Source organism: Zalophus californianus, chromosome 8 (genome assembly GCF_009762305.2).
Source record: "Zalophus californianus isolate mZalCal1 chromosome 8, mZalCal1.pri.v2, whole genome shotgun sequence".
NCBI classification, from domain to species: Eukaryota; Metazoa; Chordata; class Mammalia; order Carnivora; family Otariidae; genus Zalophus; species Zalophus californianus.
In genome coordinates this window covers 38,433,820-38,448,595 of record NC_045602.1, presented here as the reverse complement: position 1 = coordinate 38,448,595, position 14,776 = coordinate 38,433,820, and positions in this window count along the sequence as shown.

Genomic DNA, 14,776 nt, shown 5'->3' with positions numbered 1-14,776 from the left:
CATAATGATTAAAAGAAGAATAGCTTACTCCCCCATCACTATGCTTTCCCCCAGCACATGACTCTTACCTTTAGGAATAAATGATTTCAAATTATAAAATCCTGGCCTCATAAATACTTCGTTCCCTCTGCCAGCTGCCTACCACCCACCACTGGTCTCTCCACGAGGGCGTCCCTTAATGCCCGGCTCCGATCATTGTTTTATTTATGGAATCGGCTATTGTTTGGTCTTGAGAGAAATCTGTGTGCTTCCCTTCCTCCTTTTCACATCCGCTTTTCTCCCTTATCATCCATCCCGCTCTTACCCCCTTCTCCCTGTAGTCATTTTATTTGTGAGACAAAAATTGACCTTAATCATGACTGAAAAATGCAAGAGCAGTGCTCAAGTGATTCGTCTGAATCAATGAGAAGGAGAGTGGAATTAGATGTCATACAGAAACGGTGCCTCCAACCTCAAAAGTCCTTGAACATTCCCACATCCTTCTCCAGAGTCTCCACAAAAGTCTACACCTTCAGCTTCCCTCAATCGATTACATTTCTTCAAGAGGTCAACGTTCAGGGAGAATGCAAACACAGTATATCCAACTGTTCAGTGCTTTGTTTAATTACTAACACAGCAACAATATGATACGATGGTTCATTTCACTGTAGCTGTGCAGGATCTTAGCTACACTGGAAGCAGCTGATGTGGGAACTCTAAGGATTTATAGATTATTTCTCTGCAAAAGGTTCGGACTGCAGGGCTCCTTTGCCACTTTCATCCTCCCGTCTGAGAAGTCGGAAGCAAACTGGTACTCGTGGAGGAGATTTGTTAGAGGTAGGACTACTCAAATTTTAAAAGGGTGCTGGTAATGTCAGGTCTTTGGCCTGGAGTCTACACGGACCTCCCAAATATTCAACCTGGAGCAAGCTCCCAGCAGCAAAGCCCTGGGGCTCCATGACAAATGAGGTTTATGCAAAGCCTGCAACTGTAGTAATATGCCCCAGAACTTGTTTCCAACCCTGTCACTGGGTCTCACGTCTGCCTGTCTCTTGGACAGCTGGCTTTCCCTGTCTCACCACCTCTCTTTATCATTCAGCTCTCAAGGGAGCATACAGTTGTACCTTCATAAAAATCAGTGCAATGCGACTATGGCAGCCATTTTCCACTGAAGATCTCCACAGCGTGAGCCACGCTCTTGGCAAACAGTGCCATAACAAGGTAGAAATGACAATGAGCGATTGGGATTTCATCAAGATAAAAAGCTTCTGCACAGCAAAGGAAAGAGTCAACAGAACTAAAAGGCAACCTACGGAATGGGAGAAGATATTTGCAAATGACATATTGATAAAGGGCTGGTATCCAAGATCTATAAAGAACTTACCAAACTCAACACCCCAAAAACAAATAATCCATTCAAGAAATGGGCAGAAGACATGAACAGACATTTCTCCAAAGAAGACATAGAAATGGCCAAGAGACACATGAAAAAATGCTCAACATCACTTGGCATCAGGGAAATACCAATCAAAACCACAATGTGATACCACCTCACACCAGGCAGAATGGCTAAAATTAACAAGTCAGGAAACGACAGATGTTGGAGAGGTTGTGGAGAAAGGGGAACCCTCCTACACTGTTGGTGGGAATGCAAGCTGGTGCAGTCACTCTGGAAAACAGTATGGATGTTCCTCAAGACGTTAAAAATAGAGCTACCCTATGACCCAGCAATTGCACTTCTAGATATTTACACCAAAGATACAAATGTAATGATCCGAAGGGGCACCTGCACCCCAATATTTATAGCAGCAATGTCCATAATAGCCAAACTATGGAAAGAGCTGAGATGTCCATCAACAGATGAATGGATAAAGAAGATGTGGTGTATATATATATATATAATGGAATATTATTACTCAGCCATCAGAAAGATGAATACTTACCATTTACATCGATGTGGATGGAACTGGAGGGTATTATGCTGAGTGAAATAAGTCAATCAGAGAAAAACAGTTATCATGTGATCTCACTCATATGTGGAATATAAGAAACAGCTCAGAGGATCATAGGGGAAGGGAGGGAAAACTGAATGGGAAGAAATCAGAGAGGGAGACAGACCATGAGAGACTCTGGAATCCAGGAAACAAACTGAGGGTTGCTGGAGGGGAGGTGAGTGGGGGGATGGGGTAACTGGGTGACGGGCATTAAGGAGGGCACGTGATGTGATGAGCCCTGGGTGTTATACGCAACTGATGAATTATTGAACTCTACATCTGAAGCTGATGATGTACTATATGTTGGCTACTTGAATTTAAATTAAAAAAAAGAAAAGGTAGAAATGGCTGTTGCCACTTTGCAGATGAGGAGAGTCAAGCTGAATGACAGAGGCCAGATGAGGTACAGAGGTCCAAGCATAGCCAGCAGCTTTCTTCCTTCTAAGCCCCTGTACCTCCTGTCCAGCCCCGTCCAGCGGCTGATGTGTGCACATCTGGATTCCTTACCCGAGGGCGTGCTGTACACAGGGTCCAGAGTGGGCAAACCCCAAGTGGCAAGTCTGGCATACATACAGAAGGAAAACCAGGGTACCCAGGGTCCCGTCGGAGGGGTAACAGGCCATAACCTAGGAGCAGAGTCGTTGGCCTGGAGCCAGAAGTCAGGAAAAAGTGAGAGTAAAGAGCAGGCATCTCCTAGTGGAAGAATCAAGATGTGCTGAGAAGAGGCTGGTGCTCTGGTGGCACACACCTTTCCAGGCCTGTCACAGATTCTGGGCAAGCGGGACACCCGAGAAGACAGACCCCCACAACCCCCTGCCAGAAAAGGAGCAGCCCCTTCCCCAGCATGCAGGCCTACACCTGCCTGCATACAGTAGGAGACATTATATAAATGAACCGTGTCCAGTTTTAAATGCACCGGGGAGATTCCCTCGTTAAAGTTCCCTGAGAAGAATAAAGGAGCGTAAGATGCCTATTAATAACCAGCCACCCCCCGCCTGCCTAAGCCTGTGTCTGGCAGAGCAGGCCTTCCGGAAGTGGGACAGCTGGGCTGACCCTGGCCCATAGTTTCGGAGCGCACCCTGGTTTCTGATGAGCAGCGAACCACTGATCATTGCCACTGATGGCTACCGTGGCCTGTTTGTGGGGAGTCTCTGGGGAAGAAGATCCACAACCTTCTTCACAAACTCATTTCAGCTCCTAAACTTACCTGAGACTGAAGACTGAGTCTGAGACTTCTCGTCTGCCCCCCAGTCCCGCACCCCCACTTTAGGAGAGGGTCGCCATCCCCTAGAGCCCCTCTGTGGGCTGGCAAGCCATTTTTCCCCTTTGCAATCCTACTTTTTCTTTTTCCCCAGAATGCCCAGATGCCCCTTCTTTTCCCCCCAAAAAGGGAACTTCTCTCTGAAGAGCAAGGCATCGGAGCAAGTGCTGACCTGAGGCCAACTCCTGGATGGTGGGGGCGGGGGGGGGCAGCTCTGCCACTGAGGAGCTGGATCAGCTTCGTCCGTGCTCGCCCACTCTGAGCCACAGGATCCTAATCTGAATGAGGTAGAGAGGAACAGCACCCACCACCGGGGTTCTCAGGATTAAAGAAAACCAAGCATATCCGGGCGCCTGGGTGGCTCAAGCATTAAGCGTCTGCCTTCAGCTTGGGTCATGATCCCAGGGTCCTGGGATCGAGCCCCACATCGGGCTCCCTGCTCAGCGGAGAGCCTGCTTCTCCCTCTCCCACTCCCCTGCTTGTGTTCCCTCTCTCGTCTCTCTCTCTCTGTCAAATAAATAAATAAAATCTTAAAAAAAAAAAAAGAAAGAAAATCAAGCGTATCATAGCTGACACAAGGTGGCCATGACTATCACTGTGTCAGCCTCAGTACCCCCTCCACATGCTAGAATGATCTCTTCCATGTGGCTCATGCTTCACAATTGTCTGAGTCAGCTCCCCAGTTTGAGCGGTTCTTACCTACGTGTGGTCACACTGAAGCTTAGAATATCCGTGGTTGGTTATCTTACCCTATATATTAATTTCATTATCTTGAGCACATATGCTCTATGGCATGCTTTGAAGCAAATGAGTGACAAATATCCATTGTGACCTACAACACGAAGCAAAGAAACTATCTGGGAAGTGAGAACGGTTTGTATCCTGGGGAGCTTACAGGTTACTTGGCGGAGACATCCGGGCACTCACTGCATACCCTCCCTCTCCCCACAGCCAGTCGGCTAGAGTGGAAGCAGGCTCCCCAGGGAGGTCTCTCCACTCTGGTCCTCAGAGCTCTCCGGGGTGGGGGGGTCTGTGGATTCTGCCCCCTGCAGGTTTACCTGAGAGGTTCCTGAACCAGGAGCAAGAAGTGGGGTGGAGGGGAAGGACGTGACTCAGCCGGGCACTTTGTTCTGGTTCTGGCACTGTGTGTACATTCCAGACGCTTCATTTAATCCTAGAACACACTACAGAGGACTGTGGTGGATACTGTCCTGTGTTGCCCTGGTCTCCCTTCAAGGCTGAAGGACTCAGCTGCCAGTTCTCAGACCGCCCTGGAACTGCGCTTGGCTGAAAAGAGCCAACTCACCCAAGGTCAAGCCCCGCATCCAGTGAGTGGTCAATCTGGGGCTTTAAAGGACTGGCCTTCTCACCCCAGCCCAGGACAAATCAGCAGGGCTGTCCCAACTTCAGAGTTCTGCCTGCTACGTCACAGTTTGGCTTCTCCCTCTGCCCATGCCTGCTTCCTTCCCTTCCTCCACAGGCGCTGAGCCCAGAAGCATACCATGATAAACTTCCCACACACTCATCTCTATATGAAGAAATAGAGGCTCAGAGAGGCTAAGTAACTTTCCCCAGGTCACACAGCTTTTAAGGGACAGGAGTGGCCACAGACCCAAGTTAGTATGACAATAAAATTCTATTATTTTCAATACATAAGATGAACCCCCCATCGGTCCTTGAACTCTAAAACTCCCAGAAAGAAGCAGAATGTCCACTTCAGGCCACAGGAAGTCCAAATGAGATCAGGTCTTCAGTTTTAAAACAGATCATAACCCTTATTCCCTTCCCCCACTGAGAAGTTGTCCCTGAGCATCTGTGTAGGAGGTCTCATGTAACTGACAAGGGCCCGAGAACGTAGCAGGCTGGCCCAAAAGAGAAGTTCAAGGCCCCAAGTGCCGGTACCCACCCAGCCATTTACTCTTTGTGTGGCTTTGACAAGTTACTCATCAGCTTTGGGCCTCGGTTTTCTCATCTATAAATTGGAAAAAAAATAGCCCTGCCCCCCAAATTGTTTTTGAGGATTAAATAACATGATCAGTATATTTACACTATTTTGAATACACAAAATTTTCCAGTTCTGTCAGGACACAGAGCCTTAAAAATGGGATGATAAACAGGCATTTGCCCAGAAACCCGAGGCAGTTCGTCCTCTTCACAGTTTGTCCAGCCCACTTCGAGACTCCAGGGGTTCCGAAGAGACGGCGATGCTCTCAGGGGACCTCCAGCTGACGTTTGCTGTCCTTCCTAGGGCAGCACGGGACACTGGGACAAGCAGGGGACTGGGTTTCAGGCGACCTGGATGGCAGTCCTGGTTTTCTCAAAACTGAGCTCTAATAATGTCACGTGCCCCTTCTGTCTCTCAGTCCGGTTTTCTCTTTTTTGAAGTGAGGATATTAGACTAGACCCTCCATAGCACTGCTTCCAGCTCAGGCATATGAATTCTATGATGTCTAGTGCCTCCTAGAGAAAGTGTTCCTCCCACTCCACCACCCCCTCATGACTGCCAGCCTGTCTCCCTTACCCTTCCACCCCGGGGGGATGATGTCCTCGCTGCCCAAGTCGGGAGCCAGGAACGGCAGGAAAGAGAGGAAGAAGCCTGCCAGCAAACCCAGGGCCACCCAGAGTCCCAGGAAGCCATGGGCAACAATGAGCCAGTGCTGGTGGCTCTCTTTGGGTGGACATATGAATGCAACTCACCTAATGCCAAACCCTCACCCGGCGGTCTGAGCACGCACCTGTGCGGCGGTCCTGTGGGCTGGCTGGTGGTTCACTGACCTCACACCTCACAACACACCCAATTGTTTTGCCCCGCAGAACATCTCAGGAGCTGCACCCTGATCTTACAATAAGTCAAAGCAAACACAAAGGAAAGAAAATGTACCAGGAAAGATTTGTGTGAATAGACACCAAAACTCAATAGACTACAGTTGTTCAGAAAGTCAGTTTACAAAGTTAATGACCAACACATTCCGCCCAGGGTATGTGGGGCAACAGGAAGGTGGGGCAGCTGTCCTCTTACTTCGGAGGGGTATGGCGCAGCCTTCTTGCAAAACCCCCTCGGAGAGACATGTGCTTCCCAGAAAAAGAGGGTGGGTGACTTGCAGGGATGGAAAATGTTTCTCTGGCAAGAGCTCATCACCAACATGCTGCAGCCTCTAGAGAGATGGCTACCCCTTGACAAAGGTTTTCAAAGGGATGCTAAAGTGTTCAGGAAAAAATACAGAATATTGATGATGTTAACAAAAACTAGAAGAGCTTTAATTTCATTCATTCGTCATTCATTCATGCATCCATTCCCTCAAAAGTGCTTGATAAGTACCTGCCACATGCAATTTACTTGACTGTCAACGAAACTTGTATGAGTGCCTATGTGATTTTGACTTTCTCATTTAGGAAATTAAGCAGAAAAGTGACAGTGAGTAACTTTTTGTAATCAATTTCAAAAGAGCGATTTGTGGCTTTACCTTGCTGTGGGTATTGTAACGATGGGACCATCGGGTATTTTGTATTAGCCGCCCAGCCCCTGTCCACCAGCAGAGGTCTTATTTATAGATGATTCTGTGCAGTTGCCAGAGGAAAGAGGTCCTATAAGTCAACCAAAGGCATTATCTAGTGTTGGAATGAAGCTTCTAGTCTAGAGAAGGTCAAGGGTTCATCAAATGTGGCAACCCCGTTGATGGGAGTGCTGTGTTAAGACATATTCTGAGGCCAGTGTGGATCAGTGGGAAAGGCTGCCTTGGGATCCCAGAAAGAGAAGGGGGTGTTTGGCATCCTGACTTTGTCATATTGAAGGCTGCATCCCGGCATCCTTCACGTCTGCTGATCAGAAGGGTTCTCCAGCTGTTCATGGCTTCCTAAGATTGCATTCATGCTGAGGTCTGGGCTCTTTTTCCAGATCGCGGATCTAACTAAGCTGGAGAGATGAGCCACACAGTCTGAGCAGAGTACCGAAGCTCTGGAGCCCACACGGTCTGCCACTTCCCTCCGGGTCAGTGGAGCCAGCCAAGGGAGCAAGCACTTCCCTCCCAGCAGAGAGCAAGGGTCAGGCATGGTGTGGGATGGACCAACTCTGGGGAGCCATTCCACAGGGATTTGAGAAGCCTGTCCCCTACATTTGGCCAGGAGCTGACTGCGGAAGTTCCAGCTTCTTATGAGTCCTCTCTAAAGACAGCTGCGTTCCTCACCTCTCATCTGCATAATTAACCAGCAGTTGTTCCTGCTTCGTGCAACATGGACCAGGCAACCCCTGTGAGGTCCTGTGGGGACCTTCCAAGTCTGATTGGCAGACAGTTGGCAGGCAAGCCAGCTTCTGCACTGCTTGACTGAAGTGACTGAGGACAGCCACTGTTTTCTTTCCCACCTCAAATCATCCTTATCATCCACCTCTGCCCTTCTCCCTCTGGACCCTCCCAGTGTAACCCTGGCTGGCTCTACTGGACACTGACCCCACCATTCGCTTGAGGTCGTCCAACAGGGCCCTGATTTCCACTGCTGGCCTGGGAAGCTGAATGAAGTCTTAAAACCACTGAATTCTAGTGCGTCTAAGCTGGGAGAAAGCGTAAATCTTTTGATGACAATCTCACACTCATGCAGACGGGGAAACTTACCCACAGTATGCCCAAGGACACACAGCTGGCCGGGGCAGGGTTGAACCCACTCCCAGGGCTGGTCACGGCCAAATTCCACTCAGATTTTATCCTCCCCAGAATCCTACAAGACATCCAATCCATAGCAATCTGGAGCCTCCTGATATTCCTAGACAGGCCTCGCTCCGTTATTTTAACCCTCATCTCTACACGTGCAACACTGACTTTTTATTTAAATCCCAAGTCTATTTTTTTCAGATAGCTAAACTTCCCTCAGATGCAACCTGGTGGAACCCCACTGCCTTCCTCTTTCCTAAACCTATACTGCCATCTGTGTTCTTGCCTGTAAACATTAAATTCTGGGTGTGGGTATGTACTGGGAGGCAAACAGCTGCCTCTCCTCCGGGAAGAAAGAAATGTGTCTCAGCCAGGTAGCCACAGGGGAATTGCGATGGGGGCCGCCGCCCAGACACAGAGATGGACTCAGGCCACCAGGATGATTGGCTTCCCCTGGTGGGCTCTCAGGGAGGAGACAGGGAAGCTTAGAAGTCTGACATCTCTGTCCCCATCCATTCTCAGCTGTCCACATTCAGGGACTGAGAATCCCTTCATCTTCACGTGGCACAGTCTATCTTGGGGGATGCGTGTTAGAACCTAACTCTTCCAAAGGGTGAACTGAATCCTACCTCCCTCCAAATTCCACAGTACTAATGACATCGATGTTACAGCCTGGCTAATGTTTAAACATGGCCCCCAGGCCCCCCAGACCAAACATCTCCAGGTCCCGGGGCTTATAGGACCCAATCCTCAGGCCACCCCGGGCACACACCTCGTTTGTGCTGGGGGAGGTGAAACCACCACACTGTGCTCAGAAGGGACCTGGATAGAGGGGAGCCCAACAGTCCCCTTCCGTGTCCCGGCAGTGATGACTGACCTTGCAGCCTGAGGTTATTCCAGCCATGTGGGCAGCCAACTCCACAGGATCTCTTCGCGGTCCTTTGAGAATTGGGGCCCAGTTTCCTTCAGAGTGTCTCCTTCCTGCCCTCTGTCAGGATGCCCTGCCTTGATTTCTCACAGTCTCTGCAACACTAACTGCAGAGTCCTTCTCAAATCTCTTCTCGCCTGCCAGGTCTAGTCTACCTACCCCTCCACGCCGGGATTAGCCCTGATGGCTTCCCCCAAACATTCTCTGTGAAATACAGGGGCTCGCTAAGGCCTCTCAAAGCTGAGCTGAATAATTCTGGTATTCAATTGCCTTCTTGGTTAACTTAATCATAGCTTCTGGTTTAATCTCCCTCCTCAAGGGCATGATCAGGCCTGGCCCGGTGCTATTATTATGTAATAATCACTTGCTCATTAAGTTGGATTGATGCACAGTAAAAGAAGAGGAGGGACTGGGAAAGGTAGGTGTTACTGGGAATGGGCAGATCATTCCGAAGAAGCAGGCAGCAAAGGAGGTCTTTCCCAGGAGAGTGACAGTAGTGGGTACAAGGCAGGTGGGAGTGGACAGGAAGGGACAGGTCACACCCAGAGGGAAAGAGAAGGGAGATGTCATCACGCTCAGGTCTCTTGTCTCACAGACACTGGGATTCGGGCTTTGGGCTGAGCTAAAAAAGAGAAAGATGGGAGGCCATGAGGTACGATTATCACTAGGCCAGGAGCTTTAAAACCAGGGTTTACAGCTCACTCACGTGCATTTTCTCCTCATCTGCAAAACAAGGGACTTAGAACCAGAGTCTCAAAGTGTGGGTGGAGCGTGTTAGCAATGCAGAGTCCCAGGCCCAACCCTGGGACTGAGTCAGCCTTTAGCCGGTCCCCAGGTGATGCTGTGTGTGCAGAAGTGTAAGAAGGCCTCCACAGTTCTGGCCTCCACCAGCCTCCACAGTTCTCACACTCTGCTGTGCCCCAAAATCACCTGGGAAGCCTTTAAAATCTTAGGTCTGCAAGGAACCTTTCTGAGATGACAGATTATTCTGTATCTTGACTGGGGCAGTGGTTATAGAGATGGGCATATTTGTCAAAACTCGTGAACTGTACCCTTCCAATGGGTGCATGTTAGTAGAGTCAAATTATATCTCAATAAAGTTGGTTTAAAAAGAAAACTATCCCTAGCTCTAAACCATTTTTGCTTACGGTTAAGCCATAGTAAAGAATACTGCATTCCAGAATGTCTTACAGTGTAGACCATTTCTCCCCCTTGAGAAAGATTGTGCTCAGTCGTAAATGTGAGATGACATATTCTCTGAGGATACAAATCGGTGTTTCTGTACCTGTATGTTAATCCTCCCACCTGCCCTACACACACACACACACACGCACACGCGCGCACACACACACACACACACACACACACACCCAATGCCAAAGACCTAAGTAGGTCAAAATTCCTGGGTAGTTTGTAAGCCTGTCCAGGTAAGTCTAGTGGGCAGCAGAGCTGAGAAGCACGTTAGAGCCTTCTGCAAGTATCAGCAATCAATTCTTGTGGCTTCACGGGGACACCCCCACCCACCCACCCAGCCCCGAGGACCGAAGTAGAAGACACAGGAGTAATATGTGACACATTATGTCCCTGAGTAACTGACAATCTGGTTGGGGACACAAGGCAGGGGCCTGCATAAAAAGAAGTCCTATTGTAACTGAGGCAGGGCTACTCCCACAATGAGGGTGTGTCCGAGCCCCCCCTCTTGCCCCCCAAGAGTAGCAAGGGGGTGGCAACTGCTGGAGGTCACAGATACTCACCTCTTGGCTGACTTTTGAGGGCCCTCCTCTTGGCTCCCATCCCACCCCTGCCTTTACAAATGAATAAGCAGAGACTCAGAGAGGTTAAACAGCTTCCCGAAAGTCACACAGCTAGGATGGGAGGAGGAAAACCTTGAACCCACAGCTGCCGGCTCCAGAGTGCACACTTTTTTCAGAGGACCGCATGCTCTCCATCGGGCAGCAGGCTGAGATCTCCCCTCCCTGATCGATTTGCCAGAACCAACCCATTGCTAAACTGCGTGGTGCTCTGACTCTGGACTTGGGAACGGAAAAAGGAGCCAGAGCAGGGGTGGTGTTGTATTGGCGGGGAGGGGTGTCTCTGGGGGACATGTCCCCAGCAGGCAATCACAGGAGAACGCGGAGGATTGGAGGGTACAGGTGCCTGGTGTCTCCTCAGAAAGAGGAACCACCATGCGCGAGGGGAATAATTCAACTCCAGGAGGCGAGGGCATGGCAAACCCCACCGCCCCTCCTCCTTTGCCAGGGCAACGTCGGATGTCAGACAACACTGTGGCCGCCTCATTATTGGGCTGCTCGGCCATTGTTCCCGGGACAATGGTTTCCGGCCCTGGCTTTGTGTGGGGCTGCCAGCCGAAGTTATTAACCACAGGAGCTGCCTTTGAGGGACATCCAAGGGAGGGGTGAAAGGTCACCCGGAGCAGCGAGGGGAGCGGAAGTGGGAGGGAGAGACAGCACAAAAGGGAGGGATGAGCCCCTGTCCCCCTCCCCCTCCCCCGGAAGGAACCCCGAACAGAGCCGGGCCCAGAGGGAGGCATTGGGGGTGGGGGTTCAGGAGGAAGTTCCCGCTGTTGCTGCAGAGCCAAGAGGAGCCTGGGATGGCCGACCATCCTTAGGGGCCTCAGAGGTACGAGCATACACATAGACAGGCACACAGGCTGCATGTGGAAAGGACTGAACCTGGGGGACTGGCAGCAGAAGGAAGTGGTACAGGCTGGGCGTGGGGCTTCTCCACTCACTCCAAGGATAGGCGTCTGCTACCCAAGACCTCTGATGTCCATGCCACCTGCCTGCCCCCCAGCCCTCAGGGAAGCCAACCAGATGGAGCAGAATGTGTCGGTCCTGGCAAGTAGGGCTGCCCCCTCCCCAGCATGCTCGGCTTAGCCCGCTGGTCTGGGCGGTAGAGGCGAGGGCACCATGGCTTAGGGCTGCCTGGGCAGGTAGCTGTGGAATTAGGCCATAGATAGAGCTGGAAAGGTTTTCTTGGTCATCTGATGACAACCTACTTTTAAACTGACACACAGAAGGGACAGGACTCTAGATGGGGCACAAACCGGGTGATGGCAGAACTGGAACTCGGTGTGTTATCTACCCCCTGCCCTCGGAGGAATGGTTGTTGGCATTTAGCTAGAGCTTCTGTCTTCACCCCAGGTTCCATGGGTTCCCGTGGTGGTCCCAGGTTCCTGGATAATGCCCAAAGGCATGAGACCACCTAAGATGCCAGGCCTCGGGGAAGACAGCCTTGTCCTGCCTTTTAAATGAGAAAAAAGCAGAAAATAGTTTCCCAGAGCTGCCACAGGCCAAGCCAGGCCTGCCTCCTGCTCTGCCAGCCCAGCAGAAGGTGATGCCCGGACCAGAATTTGCCACCCAGAATAGGACCAGAAGGCCCGGAGCTTCAGGTCACGAGGCTCAAAGAGGCCCGTGGCTTGTCCAAGGTCACAGAGGTCAGGGCCAGAGCGCTGGTCTCCTTGACAGCCACTTCTCCAGCCAATGCACAGGGATGGGGCAGGGGGCCATTAGCTGAATTATAAGAGAAGTGTCTACAGTTATCTATAAGTTTGGATGTGTAGAGGGTCCAGACAGGAAAGTATAAATTATTCCACTCAGCTTTTATATTTAAGGTGATACATTTTTTTCAAACTAGAAATGATGTTTCAGTTCCATGGTAGGGATGGCGGCTTAGAAGAGAGAAGGAGAAGGAAAACTCTACATGGGCAAGGAGCATGTGTGGACGGCATGGGGATTCCACACGGGGCTGGGAGAGAACGGATAGCAGCCGCCAGTGGGGATTGGCAGGGGCCGGGGGTCCCAGGCAGGCCTGCACCCATCTCTTTTCCCCACTTCCTCATGCCAGATCTTGTTTCTGTTCCCCTGAAGCTCATCTCCCTCTCCCTGTCCCTGCGCACCTGCCATCGCCCTTCCCAGGCCTGCCCCCACCCCCACCCGGGGCAGCAGGTCTCCACCTTCCTCCTCCCCAGCCCCAGCTCTCAGCACACCCCACCCTGATTCCAGACTTTTCTGTGGTGTCCTCCCTCCTCTCGACTCCCTGCTACCAGGCCACCCAGGCCTGGCAGCTTGCCGCCCCGCTCCTTTCTCCCACCTGCCCCTCCCCAAGGAAGCCCAGCCCGACCGAGCCCAGCTCTCCCTACCCTGGGCCCTCTGCCAGAATGCATTTCTGAACACCCTCCTGAGCTTTGCTGATCTCTGTCACCTCTTCTGCCCTGCTCTGGGCACCCTCCCTGGCGGCCAGCACTCCCTGAGTGCCCTAAACAGCCAGGGGAAGGTCTTCCTCTTAACAACCCCTTAGTGAGCAGATCAAACCGCAGTAAAAGTGGAGTCTCCTTCTCTCCCTCTCTCCTACTCACACAGTCTCACACGTATACGTGCACACACACACACACACACACACACGTCTTACACATACACACACTCACACACATCTTACACATACACACATGAACACACACCTTACATGCACACACACTCACACATGCCTACACACATGCACACACATCTTACACGTACACACACAATGCTTACACACACAACCACACTCTCACACACGCTTACACATCCACACTCACATGCATCTTACACGTACTCGCACACATGCTTACACACATTCACACACATACGTCTTACACAACCACACTTGCACATGCGCTTACACATCCACACTCATACGCATCTTGCACGTACTCACACACATGCTTACACACATTCACACACAGTCTTACACATCCACACTCGCACACATGCTTACACACATTCACACACATACGTCTTACACATCCACACTCGCACACACGCTTACACACGTTACACGTACTCACACACGTTTACACACATTCACACACATACGTCTTACACATCCACATGTGCACACACACACACACACATTCACACACAGCTGCACTACAGCCCCACAGATGTTGTCTATCTTCCTCTGGTTATTCTGCCCATCCTCCTTGTCTCTCTAAAGCCAAGGACACTACCCCCTGCTCCCTGCCCTAACTTCCCTGTCCTGAAGCTTCAAAACACTGCCAACTCTGACCCAAAGCACACAGCTCCCCGAACTGCAGCAGGCTCATTTGCCCCCCGTGGCTCCCTGTTTTTGGCCCCCTGACTCCCTGGACACCGACGTTGTGGGGCCAACTGCAGGTGGGGACAGGGCTCGCTCCAACTACAGACCCAGGCCCACTCTGCCACTCTCCTCACTTACATCCAAGAAGCCCGAACTTTCCAGAGTTTGGCAACAGCTTAAAATCTGAACCAACAACAAGAGGAGGCGGGGGGGTGGGGAGTAGAAAGCAAATGAAATGTTAAAAAAAAAAATTAAGCAATACTTGCATTCTCATTAGTAGGAACATGTGAGATGAAGCACATTATGTTATTAGGCATTCTCTCGATTCAGTAAACACAAGCTGAATAAATTTATAAATATCAGCATTAAGTGAGATTTAACGGGGAGCTGTTTATCTTCTGCCTGTCAGGCAGGAGGCGATGCTTTCCATGTATCACTCGCCAGCCGTGCAGTCTCTGCCGCCTGCCCAGGTGAGCTGGTCGGTTCGGGTGGAGGGACTGGCATGGAGAGCTCAGCCGGAGGTGAGCTGCGGAGGGTGGCGAGGGTGGGGGAGGGGGCAGGGGGACACCGTGCTCAGGCAGCCCTCCTCGGGCTCCTCCAACAGCCAGCAAGTATCTGGGTGACTTGAGGACACTCTCCAACCTCACTGAATTAAGGCTCCTTAACTGCATCATTAAGAAACTAGTGCTTACCTCATACGGCTATGAGAGGATCAGATGAGTTAGTGCCCAGCAGGTGCCTGGCATGGAGCAGACTCACTGCTTACCTTACCTCCAGCACAGAGCTAGAGGAAACGGAGAGCCTGAGCAGCTGCTGGGCACTGCTCTCTGCGATGAGGAGATGGGGAGCAGGCTAAGGGGAATGACAAGGCAGC